Raw genomic sequence first — 9,041 nt, 5'->3', positions numbered from 1 at the left:
ATCATATCATATATCATATCAGCCCGAACCACCCAAAATGGACTCACTCCTTATTCACCTTTATTGCAACATCCAGTATCCTGTGGCCATGAATTCACACTCCTGCTCCAAGGGCACATCACTCCTTCTGCCACTCCTCTCTCTCATCCTGCACTCCCACGCCCACAGCCCCCACAGTCATCTCCTGACTTCTTACTCATTTCTCAGCATGTGTGGTGTAGTGACTGCTTGGCAAATTCAAACAGGAATAAGTTCTACACCAACTCTGAGAGTTCACACTCATTGAGGCAGCCTTGAGTCTTGCTATGAAGGCCTTTCTCTAAGATTGTGTTTTCCTTCAACCTCACCTACTGAGAACCACATTAAGTCTTAGATATCCATAGCCCTCCTCCACCAGTGCTGCACATGATCTCCCTTCCCAGTCACAGCCCTCACCTCTCAAATCTCATGGCCAATGACCATCTACCCTGTGGTATGGCAAATCAGTGTACTGGACAAGACGACTTAATGAGCCAATTAGTTAGGAGTCATCTTTATCTCTCGCAGGTTCAGGGCAGATTACCTCTGTCAAATTCTGAACACCCAAAGGAGGAATAATTCTCTTTTTATATCTTTCTTAGGCACTTGTGTCAGTTATTTTTTGTAGACAGGTTGTAACCTTGAGTACATATCAGATCTAGCAGACACCTGTCCTATCTATACAGACACCTGTAACTTTGAGTATCATATATATACAGGCACCTGGCATGAATATCTGCATATCAGAGATAGGACTAGCTTGCAAGGTCAGACAATTAAGTTTATCTTTTCTACTCAAGCAAAAAAGCAAAGCTATTCTACAGTCTAAAAATAACAGAGTTGACCTACAGAATAAGAGATTGTCTAAGCATCACTGAGTAGTTGAAACAGCAGTTTCGAACAGCAGTTTCCTAAAGGAGGGATTACTATGCTTTGCCCCATGCTCAGTGAGCCTCACAGATGGCCACTCATGCCCCTGTACCAGTGGTTCTCAATCTTCCTAATACTGGGAACCTTTAATACAGTTCCTCATGTTGTGGTGACCCCCAACCACAAAACTGTATTCATTGCTACTTCATAACTGTAATTTTGCTACTGTTATGAATCATGATGTAAATATCTGATATGCAGGATGTATTTTCATTTTATTTTAATTGGAGGCCCTAGGTCAGTGATCCGCAAACTGCGGCTCACGCGGCACATGCGGCTCTTTGGCCCTTTGAGTATGGCTCTTCCACAAAATACCACGTGTGGGCGCACAGGTACAGTGCGATTGAAAATTCGTGGCCCATGGCCGAAGTTGGTTTTTGGCCAGGGCGAGTCTATTTTGAAGAAGTACTGTTGATATTTGGCTCTGTTGACTAATGAGTTTGCTGATCACTGCCCTAGGTCAATGGAAACAGGTGAGATTGGGGCTGGCGCATTTTTACTTATTAAACACTCACCAGGAATAGTCTGTGAGCCTGGGTGTGGCCTGGGGTGTTGCACTCAGTCTGGCCACACCAAGGCTCACAGAATATTTCTGGTGAGTGTTTAATAAGTAAATATGCACCAGCCCCAATCTCACCTGTTTCCATTGAACTAGGGCAGTGATAGAAAACCTATCACACGCGTGTCAGTGGTGATACGAAACTCATTTTTTTGGTTGATTTTTCTTTGTTAAATGGCATTTAAACATGTAAAATAAATATCAAAAATATAAATCTTTGTTCTACTATGGTTGCAAATATCAAAAATTTCTATATGTGACACAGCACCAGATTTAAATTAGGGTTTTTCAAAATGCTGACATACCGAGCTCAAAAGGTTCACCATCACTGACCTAGGGCCTCCAATTAAAATAAAATGATGATCTTCAACTACTCTTTGGTCCAAGCGGTCTTCACTCCTTTTGAGTAGTCTTCATCTTGAACAACAACTCCAAGTTCCAGATACTCTTAAACTGGTCTCTGAAATATCTCATACCTTGAGGCCAAAATAAGTGTTTGTTCGTGTTCATCTGCAATGAACATGAACCTTTGCACTATGAATGTCTTCATGCCAGATAATGATGCTTCCATATACCCGGATGCTCAATACAAACTTTCATCTCATCTCTGATTCTTCTCTCTCTCTCTCTTTCTCTCTCTCTCTCTCTCTCTCAACTTCAAAATTAGAAAATCCAGGTAACCACACCTAAAAGGCCAATCCCGGATCCAACTTCCATCTCGACGGCCACCATCAGGGGCCAGGTGTCATCACATTCTGCCAGTAGATCACACCACCTCCCGCTCACCCATATTGCTCTCCATGGTGCAGCCACAGGGCGTCTAATGAGACCTGAGTCAGATCACCTGCTTATGCTACTCCAACTCTCCCTTTGCCGCCATCACCTGTAGAACAGACAACCATGTCATCACAAAGCTCCTCTAGACCTGACTCCTCTCCCATTCTCACCGGTTCCCATTAAAGAGTAAAGCATTCCTACAGGTTCCAGAACCAGCTGTCTTCACCCTGAGCCTCTGCCACATCGGGAACCTGTGCCTGGAAGGACGTCCCACATCTCATTCCACTGTTTGCCAGAAAAACATGGATCACTTCACACAACCTTAGTCATGGACGTTGGATTCTGGGCTGAGTGTCTGCAGGTCACAGGGCAGGAAGAGAGGCTGGACAGACCCAGGACCCCACGAACTCAGAGGCCACAAGAGTGTGAGGCCCTGAAATCACCTCCACAAGCCAGTTCCCCTGAGTGGCTCTGCATTTGCAGGAACCAGAGGGAACTAAAGGTCTGTTGAGGGCTTGGCACCCACTGCCAGGATCCAGGGGCTCACACCGCTCAAGGCCCTGGCCCAGCTCCCGGGCGGGGTGATGCCCGTGTCCCCCAGGACTCAGTCCTCAGTGCACAGTCTTGCCAACTTCCTTATCTTTCAAAGGACTTCTTCATCCGGTCCCTCACTACTATCCTCTCCCTCTAATGTGTTCTCATCAGTAGTTTGTGGAAATGTTTAGAACCCTACCTCAGACAACGTCCCTCTGCTGTTCACAACCACCCATGGCCCTAGCGTCCTGAGGATGAAAGTAAAACTCCTCACAGAAAACTTTCCCTCATCTTCTTTGTTGCCTTGAGACACCGAACAGCCCTGGGTTTCCCGAGTCCTCACGGATCAGCCACACCCCCACGGCCTGACTCAGTGGCATGGCAGCCCGTCACCCTCTATCGCCCCATCACCTGCTGTGTCACCTACAAGCTACTCACTGTTCTGGATGCTGGGAAGAAAGCTGCAGGGCCTGAGGGACACCAGCACCGTAGGATGGAGGGTAAGTGGGTGAGGCTGAGTTGACCTCAGTGAGCAGAGAGGAGTCTGGGAAGCATGGAGACCTCAATCCCGCCTGCTGCAGGTCAACAAGCCTCAGACACCCCCTGCCCAGCGGGGACGCTGCCTCTGTCGCTTGTCCTGGTCCTGATGCCTCCCGCTGGGAGTTCTAACTAAGGCGATAGAACAAAGAGTTGAAACTGACCACCTGGAGCTTTAATCAGGGAGTCACGCGCAAACCAATGAGCGCCAGGCTCATGCGCCTCTCCTGGGCTTTCATTGGCTAAACGCAGCCATCATTAGGCTCAGTGCTCTTTGGGTAAGGAACTTTCCAGGCCGCAGCAGGGGCATTAGGATCCCAGTCACTGGCTGGCCATTGGGAATATTGGTGTTGGGGCGCCAGAATGGCTGTGGGAAATGACAACCTTAGGTTTTGGTGGCTGGAGGCATGGTTATTGGGAGTGTTGTCTGCAACTGAGTCCTTATTTGGAGATATTATTTCAGACTCCATGAAGCTCTGAATGCTTTCTGAGTTAAAAATTATGTCAATTATTCCTGATGACCATCTATTTTCTTAAGATGAAATCCAGACCCAGAGACTCGAGGTAAATTGCCCGATTGTAGAGTTAATAAAGGCAGGGCTGGAAGTCAAACCATGTGTCTCTAACAACACAGCTCTGGCTTCTAACGTTAGGCTCACGTCCATTCTAGAGGGTAGAATAGGCGATGCATTCCCATTAGGACCAGCTAGATCTTATTATGGGTAATAACTAGCCCCAAAGTGTTTGTGGCTTTTATTAAAGAAGGTATCTTTCTTGTTCACACCCCATGCACACCCTTGATCTCCTGAGACCAGGATAAAACCGAAGCCACCCATGTAGGTACTGCTGGGTGTTATCAGAGATGGACATAGGGAGTGGCCAGTCTCCGTGTTTCCAGACTCTCCTGTTAGAGGTGACAGGCTTCACTCCCAGCTCATCTCATTGTCAGGGCACATCACAGGCTGAAGTCAAACTCAGGTGGTCAGGAGGAGAACCTGACATACTCGATGGGCCCCATCAACATGACCACGAGTTGCCAGCCTCTTGTCGGGGACTGTGCAGGGCCAAGGATAGGGGTGGGGATGGGTAGGAAATGACAGTGGAAGTCCATCAGGTAGGATCCCTGTCTCCTCATCCACGTGGACTTTATCCACAGGTTGCCCTAAACCACTGGATCTCAAACTTTGATCTTTTTAATACAATTCCTCATGTTGTGACCCAACCATAACATTATTTTCATTGCTATTTCATAACTGTCATGTTGCTACTGTTATGAATCCTAATGTAAATATCTGATATGAAGGCTGGTCTGAGGCGACCCCTCTGAAAGGGTCATTCAACCGCCAGAGGGGTCGCGACCCAAAGGTTGAGAACTGCTGCCCAAAACCATTGTGGGGAGCCAATGTAGGGACGACTGACCTGTTGGCAAAGTCACAAACTAGTCCCTGCTTAGAGGGTACAGTCCTCTTAGCATAATTAGGCTTGATCTTAGAATGCTCCCTACATCTTATCAGGGAAGCTAATGGGCTGAGGGAAGTGTAGCAAGAACAAGAACAAAAACAAGTGAAACTCACAAGAACACTGTAACTTTGGTAACCACTACCTTGTTTACCTCTGACTATAGAATAAAGGCTCAGTTTGCTTCGGGATCTTGCTCTATGGCCTCAGCCAGGCACAGGAAGATCCATGGACACTAAAGAGAGCTAGAGAGCTATGAGCGCTGTCTCCGTGTAATTATTCTTCTCCAACTATGTGCACACCTTTGGGAAGCCTGGCCGGCTGGGGCTGAGCCCCAGCAAAGCACCACTGGCAAGTTCCAAAGCAGTGACCCTCAGAAAAGGAGTTTGGGCAGATGGCATTGGCAGCAAATTCAGAATCCACTTCTGAGTGGCACCTGGGTAAACCCTTAGCTGCCTCAGGTCCCACACTCGGGTGGAGGTGAAGACTCACAAGTTAAGAGCGTTGACTGGGAAGGGCACGGGGTGGAACACTCCAGCATCCACGTGCTTTTACATGAACATCAGTCCCTCTCTGCCTCCAAGGCCCTGTATCCTTTGCGTTGCCCAGGTGAGTGCCCCAGCGGGTGGGGCTGATGGTGAAAATGCTGCCGGTAACATCATTGGTGACCCTGTGGTTTCTCTGCAGGAACCTGTGCTAAATGCGGCCACTGCACAGTTCCCCCCGACCACAGTGAAGAGATCACAGGGCCCAATTCTCCCTACTGGCCCCAGTGTCCTGGTTGACCACGCACTCCCAGGAGATGATCAGAGCCCAGAAGTCCTGGAATGATGCTCCATGGAGCCCCAGAAACCTTCCTCCCCTAGGGGTCAGCCTAGCTTTCACATGGGCAAGGGACACCCCTCTCCAGGGAGGTCCACTTCCTCGTTCCTACTGGGGGTGAGGAGCCTCGAAGTCTTTCCCCTCAGCTCCCACCACATGCACCCACCCACTCATTCCTTCCCAAGGCATCTGGATCCCCAGCTCCTCCACAAAGCCTAGTGTCCTTCACAAACATTCCCCATGCACACTCTCTAACTCCAGTCTGCCATCAGAATCTTCCCTAATTCCTCCCATTCCCACAGCCTGGGGTTCTATAAACTTCATCCATCCCTGAGGCCAGAGAGGAGACCCCCTACGGGACAGCAGAGGCTGGAAGAACAGGGACAGAAGGGGCTCATTCCTGACCCCTCCAGAGACTGCCTAGGCAGCTGCCTGTGTCTGGGGTGCACAGTCTCACAGGGAAACAATCCGACACCACAAGCACAGAAACACACAGGTACAGGACACCCCCAGCCATAGCTGGGCACTCAGGTGCAGGGCTTACCGCCAGGCTCACACAGACACACACACACACTGCAGACACAGGGAAAACCTTGAGGGGAACACACACACACACACTGGACACACAGACACACACACACACACTGGACACACACAAAGACACACACACTCACAAACACACATAGAAACAATCGGTGTCACACACACAGTATCACAGGACACACACGCACACACAATGGCACACGCACACGCACACCAGGGCAGACATACACAGACACAGAACACAGACACAAAGGGAACTCAGTACACACATCGGGAACACCCGAAGGGACAGCCAATTCACACCTACAACCAACAGGCAACATGCAAAACAAACACTCCCCAAAGGCTGAGTCATACTAATTCACGGTCGTGAAGGAAACGTGAAGATTTCAGGTGCTGCCCTGGCCACGCCGCTCAATCTCTTGCAGCTTCATTTCATTCGCCCACTTCAATCAAAGGGCATGTTCGGCTCCTGGTGAGGGCACAGACGTAGGTTGCAGATTTGATCTGCTGTCTGGCATTTATGGAAGGCAACCAGTCCATATTTCCTCTCACATGGATGTTCCATTTATTTCTCTGTGCCCTCCCTTCCTCTCTCTCTCTCAAAGTAATATCCTCAGATGAGAATTACCATTTTTAAAAAAGAATTAAGGGGCCCTAGCTGTTGGGCTAACTGGATAGAGTGTCAACCTGTGGAATGAAGGGTCCTGGATTCGATTCCAAGCAAGGGCACATGCCTGTTTTGCGGGTTTGAACCCCGGTAGGGGTCGTGCAGAAGGTAGCCGATCAATTATTCTCTCGCATCATTGATGTTTCTATCTCTCTATCCCTTTCCCTTCCTCTCTAAAATCAATAAAAACACTTTTTAAAAATATATCTGTAGTTTCACATTGCGAAGAAGTCAAATGAGTCACTGAGGATTGAGTGAAATGAAATAATATATCTTAAATGCTGCACTAACATACTAGTTAAAATAATAAATTCCTTTTAAAATTTGGCAAAACATTCTGACCAGAATTTCAACAAATTAGAAAAAGACAGTGTGAAGAATTGCTTGAAAAAACGTTCAACATAAAAATTTATTAGGGAAATGGAATTAAAACAAAGCAAGTTAACACTATACTCATTTCTCGGCCTATTCCTTTTTTTTTTTTTTTTTAATTTTATTGACTTTTTACAGAGAGGAAGGGAGAGAGATAGAGAGTTAGAAACATCGATGAGAGAGAAACATCGATCAGCTGCCTCCTGCACATCCCCCACTGGGGATGTGCCCCGCAACCCAGGTACATGCCCTTGACCGGAATCGAACCTGGGACCTTTCAGTCCGCAGGCCGATGCTCTGTCCACTGAGCCAAACCGGTTTCGGCTCGGCCTATTAAAAAGATTAAACATCCCATGTGCTGGCAAGGTTGTGGAAAAACTAGAAACTTCATTACTGTGGGTGGGTGGAAAGCCAAAGGGAATGACCATTTTAGAACACAGTTCTGCATACACTAACAGGTAAAACATTCGCCTACACTGCATCAGTTTGATAAGTAAAACATACCTCTATATAAATAACAGAAGGAAATATTCCCAGCAGACTTATTTTTAATATCCCAAACCTGGAAATAAATAAAACCATAGACAGATCAATAATAGGTAAACTGGTTATTCACAGAACACAGTATGACTCAGCCACAAAGAATATTTAACTATTCACATAAGCATTCGTGTTGAATCTCAAGATAACTGTGTAGCAGAAAGGGAAGCAATATTTGTATACCCCTTATAATGCTTATGAAATTATGAAAAATATGACCTAACCTTGGAAGGAAAATCAATGACTGCATTTAGGGCTAGAGGAAGGCAGAAGGAGAGATTACAAAAGGGCAGGAGGTAAATACACGGTGTGGCACAAGTAGGTGCAGAGCTGTTGGCATGGAAATTACTACAATTATTTAAAAACAATAAAAAACAAGAATTATTTCCTCCCTGCCAGTGAGCCTCAGGTGTTTGAGCTCCATCCCTTGCCCTAAAAGGTCACTGGTTCCATTCCAGCTTAGGCACATGCCTGCCTGGAAGCCATGTAGGTCACATGTAGGAGGCAGCTGTCTGATGTGTCTTTCTAATATCACCATTTCTCTCTCCCTCTCTCTCTCTCTCTTTCTCTCTCTCTCTCTCTCTCTCTCTCTCTCTCTCTCTCTCTCTCTCTCTCTCTCTCTCTCTCTCTCTCTCTCTCTCTCTCTCTCTCTCTCTCTCTCTCTCTCTCTCTCTCTCTCTCTCTCTCTCTCTCTCTCTCTTTGTGAAAAGTCAATAAAAAGATTTTTAAATATGTAAAGTACTTATTGAGAAAAATAGAGAGTTAACTCTGTGTTTTGCATAATCTCATCGGTATGCTTGGTTTGCCTTAACCTGTATATGGGTGAGAGATAAGTTTATGTCACATGTGACCATTTCAGAGCTTGATCCCTATGTCCCAGCTCACCAAACAGTACACATTAGACAGTGCATTCTGTTGCATGTCAGTTGCAAATATACCTAAAAAAAAAAAAAAAACCCTGAAATTGTCCTTCAAAATAAAGGCCGAGATATCCCTATCTTGTTAGAAAATTAAAACGACAACCCTATATGGGCTCTACCATCTCTCTCCTAATTCCCTTGGAGGAACAGCCTTGCCTCAGTGGCAGCAAATGTTGGCAAGCAGTGAAGACTACGGCCATCAGAATCAAAGGAATGCTGACTGGGTCACAAATGCAACATCCGGGGACTGACTACAGGATTACCCTTCCTCTAGATTTCAGGTCTTGCCTGTTGAGCAAACCTTGAAGTGAACACCTTAGAGAGGCCAGCAGAGGACACACACACATTATATTACTTTCTC

This window comes from Myotis davidii, unplaced genomic scaffold, assembly GCF_000327345.1.
Source record: "Myotis davidii unplaced genomic scaffold, ASM32734v1 scaffold1412, whole genome shotgun sequence".
Taxonomy (NCBI): Eukaryota; Metazoa; Chordata; class Mammalia; order Chiroptera; family Vespertilionidae; genus Myotis; species Myotis davidii.
The sequence above is the reverse complement of the archived record's forward strand: the minus strand, read 5'-3'. Positions refer to the sequence as shown.